The sequence below is a fragment of the Lissotriton helveticus genome, chromosome 12 (genome assembly GCF_964261635.1).
Source record: "Lissotriton helveticus chromosome 12, aLisHel1.1, whole genome shotgun sequence".
Taxonomy (NCBI): Eukaryota; Metazoa; Chordata; class Amphibia; order Caudata; family Salamandridae; genus Lissotriton; species Lissotriton helveticus.
This window is the reverse complement of record NC_136073.1, coordinates 665138336-665152095: the sequence shown is the minus strand read 5'-3', so window position 1 is coordinate 665152095 and position 13760 is coordinate 665138336. Positions and strand designations below refer to the sequence as shown.

Genomic DNA, 13760 nt, shown 5'->3' with positions numbered 1-13760 from the left:
ATAACTCTTTTTATTGAAAGAATCATCAGTAAAATCACATTACAGAGGGTCAAATAAAGCAGCCGAGCATACATCAGGAGGCAACAGATTAAACAACGCTCATAATTGGATGGGACCCTCACAGAGAGGGGGGATCATCCAGAGCAGCATCCAGGGGTGGTGTACAGATTTCCCCTCTGTAACTATTCCAAGGCCCTCATACCAATGACCACTTTTGAGGGCATCCCCTGGCCACATGTGCAGTTTTCTCCCTAAACATGCACCAATCTAAATTGTTTTCCCACACTTCTAGAGTGGGAGGTTGCTCAGCTCCCCACAATTGGGCTATATTTCATTTGGCAATCATGAATCCCAAAGTAGCCCATTGCGTCTGTGAGGTATTCAAATCAGTAGGCTCCCAGATGTTAAGTAAGCACCTCCTCGCCTCCAGTGAAAGGGAGACCCCGAGGACTTTATGTATGGTGTCATGTATGTTGCGCCAGTATGTAGTGATGTGTTCACACTCCCAGAGGATATGTATAAAGGTGCCCACATGACCACATTGTTGTTTGCATAGCCCCCTGTTGGAGAGTCCAATATGCACCAATCGGGGTCCCGTGAGGTAACTCCTGTGGATAATTTTAAGCTGAACTAGTCGCAGGCAGGCCGGAATTGTGACTTATCTTGGGGGGGACACTGCTGTCTGCCAATTTTCCCCATCTAGCTCTATTCCGTCCTACATCCATTTGTCTCTTTGCACCTCAAGGGGGTCAGGTCTGTGATTGATCAGTTTTTTATATATCAAGGAGATCGTTTTGTCAGGAAGGTGTCCGTCCAGTATCCTATCTTCCAGAGGGGAAACCTCTGGGGGCTCTGTCCCTTCGGGTAGTGCAGAGAGAAGGGAGTGACGAATCTGCCCATAACGAAAGTATTCAGACTTCGCCAGATTATATTCCACCTGCATGTCCTCAAATGATTTAGTTCTCCCCTTCCCCCAAATATCCTTGATCGTGGAGATTCCTATGAGATCCCATTTATCGAAACCTTTCATCTTCCAGAGCATACCCAACTGCTTCAAGTCCCACAGCGGGGTGGCCATGATCAGCTTATTTTTCCAGCCCAGTGAACCCGTGGCCACATGCCAGACCTTGACCGAGTGTTTAGTCGGCCCCGTCAATGCCAGTCTATCAGGTTGAGAATATAGGGCTATACCTACCCCCTGGAAGAATCCATTTATCCATACCATATCCAGGGTCATCAACCCGGCCATACGTGCCATGGTTAATCACTGCCAGCTGGGACGCCCAGTAATAGCTCTTGATATCTGGCAGGGAAATGCCTTCGTCATACCAGGAAAGTGTTAACTTGTGTAGAGCAATGCGGGGCCTACCTTAACACAACAGACTCCACTGTAGGCTCTCGATCTCACGGAAGTATCTAGATGGTACCACATCCAAGGTGTTTTGCAGGGCATAGAGAAAACGGGGAGGGCCATCATTTTAAAGAGGGCTGCCCTACCCCAACAATGAAAGAGGAAGCTTCTTCCAGTTGGAAACATCACTCTTGAGTCTTTGGAGAGGGGGAAGAAGGTTTTGGGTATTCCTAATCGAGGGGTCTAGTGAAACAAAGACTCCCAAATATTTGAATCCTTCTGTGCTAAACTGTATAGGACAGTTTCGCAGAGGGACAGGGGGGTCTCCCTTCACTACAAACAACAAGGATTTCTCCCAGTTGATGGAAAGCCCCGAGTTTCTCCTGAAGGAGGCCAGGACTTCATAGATCAAGATAAGGGACTCCCGAGGAGAGGTCAGATAAAGTAGCATATCATCTGCATACAAAGATATGCGGTCCTCCCATTCAGGGGACCACCACAGACCTCTGATCGAAGGCTCGCAACGTATCCAAGCAGCCAGAGGCTCCAAAGCCAAAGAAAATAGAAGGGGGGACAATGGGCAACCCTGGCGGGCACCCCGTCCCAGCAAGAAGGGAGCTGAAGCTCTATTATTTACTACTACTTGAGCAAGCGGCTCCGAGTACAGCAGACGTACCCATCCAATAATCCCGGGGCGGAACGCAAACTTTGCTAAAACTGCCCACAAATAAGGCCATTCAATTGTGTCAAATGCCATTGTTGCTTCGAGTGATGTAAATATAGCTGGCTACTGTGAGCTCTGGCTAATACCCCATGCATTCTACGCAGATTTAGGGCAGTGTTCCTATGGGGCATAAAGCCTGACTGATCGGGGTGCACCAGATCGCTGATGACTTTTACCATTGTATTTGCCAGGAGCTTGGCCAAAATCTTTGGCTCGGCGTTTAGGAGAGAAATAGGCCTGTAGGAGGCATAGTTTGTTTTGATCTTGCCCTCCTAACGGATCACGACTATCGAAGAAATTCTCTGACCTCTAGGGAGAATCCCTGCATCCCTGGTTTCCAAAAACATTTCCTCAAATAATGCGCGAGTTTATCCGGTTTAAAGTTTATAAAGTTCAATGGGGAGCCCGTTGGGGCCCAGTGCCTTACCAGAATTTAATGAGTGGATGGCCAGGGCAATCTTGTCTGCGGTCAGCGCGCTATCCATAAACTGTCGGTCATCGAGGGAAAGACACGGGAGTTGCATATCACGGAGCAACAGATGGGAGTCAGCTTCCGAGCAGGAAGAGACCGATGATTAAACGGCCTGGAAGTGGTCAGCAAATTTATCTACTATATCCTGTGGTTCAGTGAGTCGTGTCCCCTCCTACGTTAGGAGCTCAGGGACCAGCCAGCAAGCCCAGTCTCTCTTATCCAGCCATGCAATAAGCTTCCCTGCAGCTTCAGGCTCAGCTGGTGAAGTTTAGCCCGCGTCACTCCCTTCTCCAATTCCCCTTCCAGTCTACAGATTTCAGTCTCGAACTCCACCACTTCCCTCTGCTTCTCCTTCTTAGAACCCGCTATCACAGACAGGGTGTGGCCCCTGATAACTGCCTTTAAGGCCTCCCATAAGGACCCAGAAGAAGACACGGATCCCACATTATTGGTAAAGTAGTCATCTAGTTTAGCAATGAGGTCTTTGCGGGTCTTGGGATTACGCAAATACCACAGATGTATTGGAGCCACCCTTCCCGCCGTGCCCCGGGTTATGACTATGGGAATACAAAGTGGAGAATGGTCTGAAATGCCTCTAGCTAAGTGCGTAAGTTCTGTTGCATTTGAAGCTTGTGCAGCAGGGACCAAACAGTAGTCCAGTCGTGAGAGACTATTATGTACCCCAGAGTAAAAAGTGTATTGTTTTTGATCTGGGTGGAGTAACCTCCAACTATCAACTAGGCCCATTGCGTCTATAAAGTCTGGCAGCTGCCACATTGCCCTCGCCGTTTCCCATCGGGGATTCCAGTCTACCATACCAGAGACGACTGCGTTAAAGTCGCTCCCTAAAAGTAAAAGTCCCTCAGGGAGCGAAAGTAGGACCGTCCCCAAATCTGCTAGCGTTGTGCCTTGTAACCCCGGCGGAACATAAACAGATAGGAAGGTTATATGCTGACCCTCCCACATGCCCGTAACTCCGATATACCTGCCACATCCATCCTCCCATGTGGAGGTCACTGCCAGTGGAAATGCTTTACGAATCAAAATACCCACACCCCTGGAGCCTGACGTGAACCCAGAGTGTGCGATTAATTTGTACCCCATTCTGTGCAGAGCATTGCATGAGTTTCCAATGAGATGTGTCTCTTGAATCAGGACCACATCCGGTGCCTGCCTTATAAGGAATTGAAGAACTACACTTCGTTTAATTTTGTTCCCCAACCCGTTAACGTTCCAACTCAATACTTTTATTTTCTCTACCCCCATCGTCAACCCGGTACTGCCAGTGCACCCCGCATTTTGTCTATTGAAACAGAATTCTGTGCTGATGCGACGAACAAACCAACCATTATGAAGACCAAACCTCCCCCCCAGAACCTCCCCATCCGCTGCCGTGCCGGCTGGGCTTCAAACTGCCCATTGAAAAATGCAGAGTGCCTGTCGTCCCAAACGATTCAAAGAAAGAAAAAAGGGAGAGGGTTCGGCCTCACCACCCCCTCCCCGGACCCCTTCTAAACTAATAAGTCCCCCCGGAGCCCCGAATCCCAACAACAAACCCAACTCCCAGAGAGTCACGCGGCAGTTCAAAGGTCACACAGTCACTGATACCTGACAGATTCAAGTCACACAGCGGAATAAAAGTCAGTATTATTACCGTTGCACTGTCTCTTGCTCTTCTGATCGGTCTGGTGTTCCTGTTCCGTCCCGAGGGAGAGTGTCTATCCAATCAGCCACAGTATCTGGGTTATCAAAGAACCAAACCCTCCTGTTGACCTCCACCCTCAGACGTGCTGGGAACATCAAGGCGTATTTCAACCCCTTGTCTCTCAGTTTCTTCTTAACAGCCAAAAAGTTGTGTCGCTGCTTCTGGACTGCCTGCGTAAAATCTGGACAAAAGGAAAGGGCAGCATTCTCATACCGGATGGGGTCCCCGGAACTTGCAGCTAGCAGGATAGCGTCTCTCTCCATGGAGTTCAGGACCCTGGCGATCATGGACCGCGGCGGGCCCCAGGTCTCGGCCTCCCCCCAGGAACCCTGTGGGCATGCTCGATAGTGAAAAAATTGCTTAGGCCTTTAGGTTGGAGATGTTTGAAGACAAGGTCCTTCACAAATAAATCCGGGACGGGCCCTCCTACCTCTCGGGCACCCCCTAAATACGGATGTTGTTTCGCCGGGCCCTACTTTGGTAATTGTGCAGCTTGCATTCTGCCAGTTCATGTGAGGATTTAAGCACACATACGTCCTGTTGCAGCTGGGCCACATCATCTATCAGGCTGGAAGTCTGAATATCATGGGAGAGGAGTTGGCCTAACGGCTAGGGCGCTCGACCTCGGACCTGGGGATCTGGGTTCGAGTCTCGGTAACGACGCCAAAAAAACAAACTCCTGTGATTCTGGACAATCTCTTAATCTCCCCGTGCCTAAAATGAATGCGTGTCCTCATGTAACATAACTGGTGCTATGTAAAGCGCTCTGATACCCGATTCAGTTCGGGTCTAGTTCGCGCTATATAAAACTCTGGGGGGGGGGGGGAAGTGATTTAACCTTCTTGTTGACCTTGGTGAGGTCTGCTCTTATGAGGTTAACTTCCATAAAACTGTGTCCAGCTTGGCGTCTAGCGTCACCATTTGCTGTCCCAGGGAGGATTTGACACTGTCTATGGCAGCCATGATGTCATGCAGCGTGACTTTCTCCCCCGGATCCGGTGACCCCCCCGGCAGGGACAGTGGAAGACCCCGGGCTGGCCGGTGAACCCTTCGGCAAAGTATAACGGTCCAACTTATTAGATTGTACCGGCTTTGGTGCCCTCGTTCCCCTGGAGGAGTGCTTCTCCCTATCCTGCCTGGACGCCATTTCGTGTGGTGTGCACTGGAAAGTCTGATATTCAGTCTGATTACTCCGCGCCAGAAAGTTCGACACTCCAGGGTCTTAGGCACAGTCCTCACCCCAGAAGGATATCTCGAGCAAGCCTCTCACTGGGGGGGGGGCTCCGCACACTCTGCTGCCCAGTTGCAGTCAGTCGCCACCAGCACCGATACACCACCCACCATTGACTCTCTCCCTCAGGGCCTCTTATTATTTGACAGCGCTGGATGTGCCACCGCTCCTCTTGCCGCACCTCAGCCGGGCAACTCTCTCCCCCTGCTTGCCTATTCCCAGCTGAGTGTGCTCCAACTCATGGGCAAGGAGACAGGTATCTCAGAATTCACCAGCATGCCGTGTTTCTCCCTGTTGTTGCTGGCATCAAAGCACCGATGGAAAGATCAGGGGGGGGGAACAGCGTTCCCCCGATCCACACTCACCCCCGTTATAGCCAGGATGGCATCCGCCTGCTTCTGCCAATCTCTGGAGCTCCGCCGGACCCAGGGCCTCCCAGCTACTCACTTTACTTTGCGGCGGGGGGAAGGGGGTCCCGCAGTCACTGTGGCTCTGTACACGGCCGCCGCCACCTCCGAGGCTTCTCTTCAGGTGGACCCCGCCGGCGACTTCTGGTTCGGGTCGCCGTTATTGTTTGACTCGGGAGCGGCCGGAGCGCCAACTCCAGCTCCTGGCTTTGGCTCCTCCGCAGGCCCAGATTTGATGCGGGCCAAACTCCGGTTCCTGGCATCTCCGGGACTCCAGAGTCAGTCCCAGATTCTCCGCGTGACCTCCGGTCGCGACTGCGGGGCTCGGGATACAGGATGAACTGCAGGATAGTAGGGCCGGCAGACAGACTCGGCAGAGCCGAGGGTCTACGCAGCCATCTTTGTCAGGCACGTAACTCCTCCCCACATTGAATACTTTTGCTTGTCATTAAATAAGTTCATAGCATCTGAGGGCCCTCTGTACCTTTTTAGTGGGTCTTTGGCATAATTATAATTTGTCGAGACTGTAGCAATATGGATGTTATTTCAGTGATCATGGTATTTTATCAAAGACTTTTTCTCCAAGGCTGTCAAAGCCTGCTTTAGACAAATGTGCTAACAATATGTCATCAGAGGACATTACTGTCTTTAGAGCTGGACTGAGTTCCCTTAAGTGATGGCGATTAAGTTACTTTCTCATGGAGTGAAACTCATTTAACCTGTTTTACTTTCTCATGGAGTGAAACTCATTTAACCTGTTTCCCTGCACTCTGTATGTGCGACTCTGATACTCCAGATGGATTGCTGTTTAGGATATTCTGCCGTCCTGTAGCTCCATCCCACTTCCAAAAGGAGAACAATGCTTTCAGTGGTTCAGAGTACTTTCCCATTACACCTCCTACTTGCCTTGCTTTCATTATTACATGTAGTTACCTAGTGCATAATAGGAGGAGGAGACATCAGCAATTATGTACTGTGTGTCCTCGTCACCCCGGGCGATTGTTCAAGTGGTGTCCTGACATCATAAAGCTAGGGCAGGATGTCCTCTGACATGAGGAACAATCCATTCCCTAGAAAGCGCTAGGATACATTTATCATGGGATTGAAATGGGTAGCGGGGTAAACAGGTCGCCCAGCTGAAGACGTAGATGGTTAGATAAAAGAAGCTATGGCATTATTTGAGACTTGTCCATTTGTTTAAAGGTGTGTTTAATCACAATGTTCTCGACTTCTCTATAGCTTAACTGATAGTGCTGTACTAAGATGAGGATTGTCTGTTATTCATGGTTTTTATTATTCCCACTAACTGTAACATAAACCTTCCTCCCTCAACTCATCAGATAATCTAATTGCTATTGCTGAATCATACCCTTAAAGAATTGCTCTGAGAAGAGGACACCGTCACTTGGCTGGCAATCGCATCCTTTTATCTGCGTCCTGATATAGCTGCTATAGTTGTATGGAGAGTGGTAGCAATAGAGGCATAGGATTACGAGTTGCATGCTAGGTTGAACATTAAAACGGAGATTTACATTTTGAGTAAGCTGTGAATTTTCCTAATATTACTATCTCCACAGTACTGATTACTAACTCTTAGAAAACCTGTTTTTATTGCATTGCATTAGTTTGAAAATATTCAAGTTCTAGTGGACTAACAGTGGCCTTTTCCATCTGCAGAAAATACTGAATGACTAGAGGTAGAAGTGTTGCAGAAGAGAACTTCTCTGTGTTGCTGAGACCAAAAAAAAAGGAACCCATTCCTCAGCACTACACCCAAGTTCTAATGGACTAACAGTGGACGTTTCCATCTGCAGAATATACTTAATGACCAGAGGTGGCAGTGTTGCAAAAGAGAATTTCTCTGTGTTGCTGTGATCCCAAAGAAAAAACCCATTCCTCAGCACCCTGCCGAAGTTCTAATGGACTAACAGTGGGCGTTTCCATCTGCAGAATATACTGAATGGCCAGAGGTGGAGGTGTTGCAGAAGAGAATTTCTCTGCGTTGCTGAGACCAAACAACAAGCATTTACAATGCAACAGTCTCGCCTTTGGAAAAGTTAGAGCTATTGTCATTGTAAATGTCAAACTTTTTATTTATGTGTTGGTTTTGAAAACAGATAAATGGCATTGTCATTTACAATGCCAATAGCTTAATTTCTGGCAAATGTGAGACCTATTGCATTGCATTTCGCTGCCTATGCAAGAAAAGTGAGGGTTGCAGAAGGAGATACAACAGGATACATGCATATTCCTCTAACAAGAAAATCAATAGTGCTGGGGTTTGGCTTTACTAAGTGTGAGGGGTTAGAGGAAGAGGTGCGGGTATCCTCCACGGGAGTGGGGTGGGGTGGTAATTGTGCAGGTATGCACACAAGACAATGGCGGGTGGGGTTATACACAGACAATGGTGGGCGGGGTTATGCACACAGACAACAATGGGAGGGCAGGCGGGGTTATACACAGGGACAACCGCAGATAGGGATATGCACACGGACAACAGAAGGTGTGCAGATGGGGATACGCACACAAACAATAGAGGGTGGTCGGTTGGGATTCTGTACAAGGACAGCAGCAGAAGGGCATGCAGGGTTATGCACATGAAAAACATTGGATAGGTTGGGTTATGCACACAGACAATGGCAGGTGGGTGGGATTATGCACACGAACAACAGCCGGATGGAGTTAGGCACACAGACATCGGAGGATGGGCGGGGATATGCACAAGGACAACACCATGCACAGTAATGTACACAGAAAATGGCGGGTGGTGTTATGCAAACAAACAATGGCTTTATGCACAGCAACAAAAACAGGCTGGCAGGGTTAGGCACATGGACAACGGTGGGCAGGGTGAGGCACATGGACAATGGCGGGCAGGCGAGATCATGCATACAGACAATAGTGGGAATGGTTATGCACATTGACAATGGCGGGCGTGGTCATGCACACGGACAACATAGGGTGGGCGGGGGGGTTAGGCACACGGACAACGGCGGATGGAGTTAAGCACATAGACAATGATGGGTGGGCAGGTGTGGTTATGCACACGGAGAATGATAGAGGGATATGCACATTGACAACAGAGGGCGAGCGGGGCGGGGTTAAGCACACGAACATCAGAGTTAGGCACACAGACAACAGAGGGTGGGGCGGGCGGGGTTAGGCGCACGGACAACAGAGAGTGGGCGGGCAGGGTTAGGCACACGGACAACGGGAAGCAGGGTTAGGCACATGGACAACGGTGGGCAGGGTTAGGCACATGGACAATGGCGGGCAGGCGAGATAATGCATACAGACATCGGTGGGTAGGTTATGCACATTGACAATGGTGGTCGGGGTCATGCACACGGACAACGATGGGTGGACAGGTGTGGTTATGCACACGGAGAATGACAGAGGGATATGCACATTGACAAGAGGGTGGGCGTGTAGGGTTAGATGCACGGGCAACAGGGGGTGGGCGGGCGGGGTTAAGCACATGGACAACAGAGGGTGGGCGGGTGGGGCTAGGCACACGGACAACAGAGGGTGGATAGGTGGGGTTAGGCACACGGACAACAGAGGGTGGGCCGGCAGGGTTAGGCACACAGACAACGGCGAGCAGGGTTAGGCACATGGACAACGGTGGGCAGGGTTAGGCACATGGACAATGGCGGGCAGGCGAGATAATGCATACAGACAACGGTGGGTAGGTTATGCGCATTGACAATGGTGGTCGGGGTCATGCACACGGACAACGATGGGTGGACAGGTGTGGTTATGCACACGGAGAATGACAGAGGGATATGCACATTGACAAGAGGGTGGGCGTGTAGGGTTAGATGCACGGGCAACAGGGGGTGGGTGGGCGGGGTTAAGCACATGGACAACAGAGGGTGGGCGGGTGGGGCTAGGCACACGGACAACAGAGGGTGGATAGGTGGGGTTAGGCACACGGACAACAGAGGGTGGGCCGGCAGGGTTAGGCACACAGACAACGCGAGCAGGGTTAGGCACATGGACAACGGTGGGCAGGGTTAGGCACATGGACAACGGCGGGCAGGCGAGATAATGCATACAGACATCGGTGGGTAGGTTATGCACATTGACAATGGTGGTCGGGGTCATGCACACGGACAACGATGGGTGGACAGGTGTGGTTATGCACACGGAGAATGACAGAGGGATATGCACATTGACAAGAGGGTGGGCGTGTAGGGTTAGATGCACGGGCAGCAGGGGGTGGGCGGGCGGGGTTAAGCACATGGACAACAGAGGGTGGGTGGGCGGGGTTAGGCACACGGACAACAGAGGGTGGATAGGTGGGGTTAGGCACACGGACAACAGAGGGTGGGCCGGCAGGGTTAGGCACACAGACAACGGCGAGCAGGGTTAGGCACATGGACAACGGTGGGCAGGGTTAGGCACATGGACAATGGCGGGCAGGCGAGATAATGCATACAGACAACGGTGGGTAGGTTATGCGCATTGACAATGGTGGGCGGGGTCATGCACACGGACAACAATGGGTAGGTAGGTGTGGTTATGCACACGGAGAGTGACGGAGGGATATGCACATTGACAACGAAGGGTAGGAAGGCTGGGTTATGCACACGGACAATAGAGGGTGGGAGGGTGGGGTTAGGCACACGGACAATAGAGGGCAGGCGGGGTTAGGCACACGGACAACAGAGGGTGGGCATGTGGGGTTAGGCACACGGACAACAGAGAATGGGCGGGCGGGGTTAGGCACACAGACAATGGCGGGTGGGGTTAAGCACACAGACAATGATGGGTAGGCCGGTGTGGTTATACACACGGAGAATGGCAAAGGGATATGCACATTGACAACAGAGGGTGGGCGAGCGGGGTTAGGCACACGGACAACAGAGGGTGGGTGGGCGGGGTTAGGCACACAGACAACAGAGGGTGGGCGGGCAGGGTTAGGTACACGGACAAGGTGTCCGGTTGCTACAGACGCCTTTCCGGTTGCCAGGGGCTGACCGGATGTGATGTCAAGGGGAGGGCACCTTCTTGCAGGCAGCTGCTCGGTCAGGTTGGTTCTATTGGAAAGTAAACAAGGGGGAGGCGATCACACAACAGTTGGGCAAGGGAGGGCAGTGGGAGCGCTATTATAAACACGAGAGGAGGGAGGAGAGAAGGGACGGGTGAGAGCTCGGGGCACCGGTACCAGCACGTGGGCTGGTGAGCACTCAGGGAGGGTGAGGGCATAAGGGCAAGAAAACAATAGCGCAGGAGTAGGTGAGAGCACAAGAGCGTAGAGGATATCGCGGCAACCGCGCTTTACTTGTAACATTTTAAAAGTAAAGCGTGGGTGCCGCGATTATACTAAAACAAAAGAAATTTCTCTTTCAGAGCCGTCCTGTTCGGACGGGCTCGGGCTGACTTGCTGCTGTGGTAAAAGTTTTCTCATCTTCTTTATGGGGCAAAACAGATGGCCCCATAAAGAAGATAAGAAAGCTTTTACCACAGCAGTAAGTCAAGGAAGCTAGTCCATGTGGGACGGCTTCAAAACAGAAAAGAGTATGTCAAATGGACCTCTTTTCCAATGGCTGGCCACCGTCTAGCTGAACAGTGATGCCAGCCAATGGAAAAAGGGGGCGGGGCTTAACCTCGCTAGTGAAAGTACTCTACCTCATTAAATCTCGCCAGCGGATTGCGCATGTGCACAGCCATCGCAGGCCGAGACCTAAAAAGGAACCCATTCCTCGGCACTACGCCAAAGTTCTAATGGACTAACAGTGGACATTTCCATCTGCAGAACATACCGAATGACCTGAGATGACAGTGTTTCAAAAGAGAATTTCTCCGTGTTGCTGCGACCAAAAAACAAAAACCCATTCCTCAGCACTCTGCCCAAGTTCTAATGAACTAACAGTGGACGTTTACATCTGCAGAATATACCTAATGACCAGAGGGGCCAGTGTTACAGAGGAGAATTTCTCTGCGTTGCTGAGACCAAAAAAAAAGAACCCATTCCTCAGCACTCGGCATTCCTTTATCCATTTACATGGTAAGTCAAACTCACATGGAATACTTTTGCTTGTCATTAAATAAGTTCATAGCAACTGAGGGCCCTCTGTACCTTTTTAGTGGTGTCTTTGGTATAATTTTAATTTGTCAAGACTGTAGGAATATGGATGTTATTACAGTGACAGTAAAGGAAGTTCTCCCTTGGCAGATTGTTCCTACATGGGACAAACCCAAATGTCTGTCTCAAACTACCCAATAGGCCCACTAGATCCCTTAGGCAACCTTCCTGTCTTATATACTCATGCAACAGAAATGTAGTTCATGTATTTTATTATAAAAAAAGGGTTTCATACAAATACACTCAAATGTTAAAAACAAATCATTGTACACATGTTAAAAAGTCCTGAACACAATCATGGAGTGCGGTGACTCCTGCAGAAAACCATATGAAGCTAAATTATTAAAAAACAATTAATACATATTGTAACAAGGTAAAAAACTACAAAAAGGGGAGAGAAATACATAGACATAAAATTGTCAATACCTATTGCACGTTATTTGAGATTTTTGACATAAATACCATCCTGGACATATACAATTCTTTGTCTACAGGCTAGGTTTTTTAATTTCCTGATCGTGCAGAAGTTTCGATGGTTTTTATCGATGTATTACCATCTTTATCAAGACAATATTAATAGGTCTCTCCTACAAATGGCACTGGTTGGTTGCAACCAACCATCGAAACGCGTCGACGCTCTTCTGCACGATCAGGAGATTAAAAAACCTAGCCTGTAGACAAAGAATTGTATATGTCCAGGATGGTATTTATGTCAAAAATCTCAAATAACGTGCAATAGTTATTGACAATTTTATGTCTATGTATGTCTCTCCCCTTTTTGTAGTTTTTTACCTTGTTACAATATGTATTAATTGTTTTTTAATAATTTAGCTTCATATGGTTTTGTGTAGGAGTCACCGCACTCCATGATTGTGTTCAGGACTTTTTAACATGTGTACAATGATTTGTTTTTAACATTTGAGTGTATTTGTATGAAACCCTTTTTTATAATAAAATACATGAACTACATTTCTGTTGCATGAGTATATAAGACAGGAAGGTTGCCTAAGGGATCTAGTGGGCCTATTGGGTAGTTTGAGACAAACATTTGGGTTTGTCCCATGTAGGAACAATCTGCCAAGGGAGAACTTCCTTTACTGTTAAAGTACCCTATTCCCCTGGCTGCAGGGGGTCTCTCTCTAATTTGAAACACTGTTATTACAGTGATCATGGTATTTTATCAATGACTTTGTCTCCAAGGCTGTCAAAGCCTGCGTTAGACGCATGTGCTAACAATATGTCATTCAGAGGACATTACTGTCTTTAAGGCTCGACTGAGTTGCCTTAAGTGAGGGTGATTGAGTTACTTTCTCATGGAGTGAAACTCATTTAACCTGTTTCCCTGCACTCTGTATGTGCGACTCTGATACTCCAGATGGATTGCTGTTTAGGATACTCTGCCGTTCTGTAGCTCCATCCCACTTCCAAAAGGAGGACAAGGCTTTCAGTGGTTCAGAGTACTTTCCCTTTACACCTCCTAATTGCCTTGCTTTCATTATTACAGATAGTTACCTAGTGCATAATAGTGCATAATTGCTGATGTCTCCTCCTCCTGTGTGTCCTCGTCACCCCGGGCGATTGGTCAAGTGGTGTGCTGACATCATAATGCTAGAGCAGGATGTCATCTGACATGAGGGACAATCCATTCCCTAGAAAGCGCTAGGATACATTTATCATGGGATTGAGATGGGTAGCGGGGTAAACAGGTCGCCCAGCTGAAGTCATAGATGGTTAGATGAAAGAAGCTAGGGCATTATTTGAGACTTGTCCATTTGTTTG

At 49.1% G+C, this 13760-nt stretch overlaps 1 long non-coding RNA gene across 2 annotated transcripts in view; it reads left to right on the top strand.

Annotated features, from left to right (window-relative positions):
- LOC144798672 (uncharacterized) overlaps positions 1 to 13760 on the top strand; it is a 47560-nt gene that overhangs the window by 30469 nt on the left and 3331 nt on the right. The window lies entirely within an intron of this gene.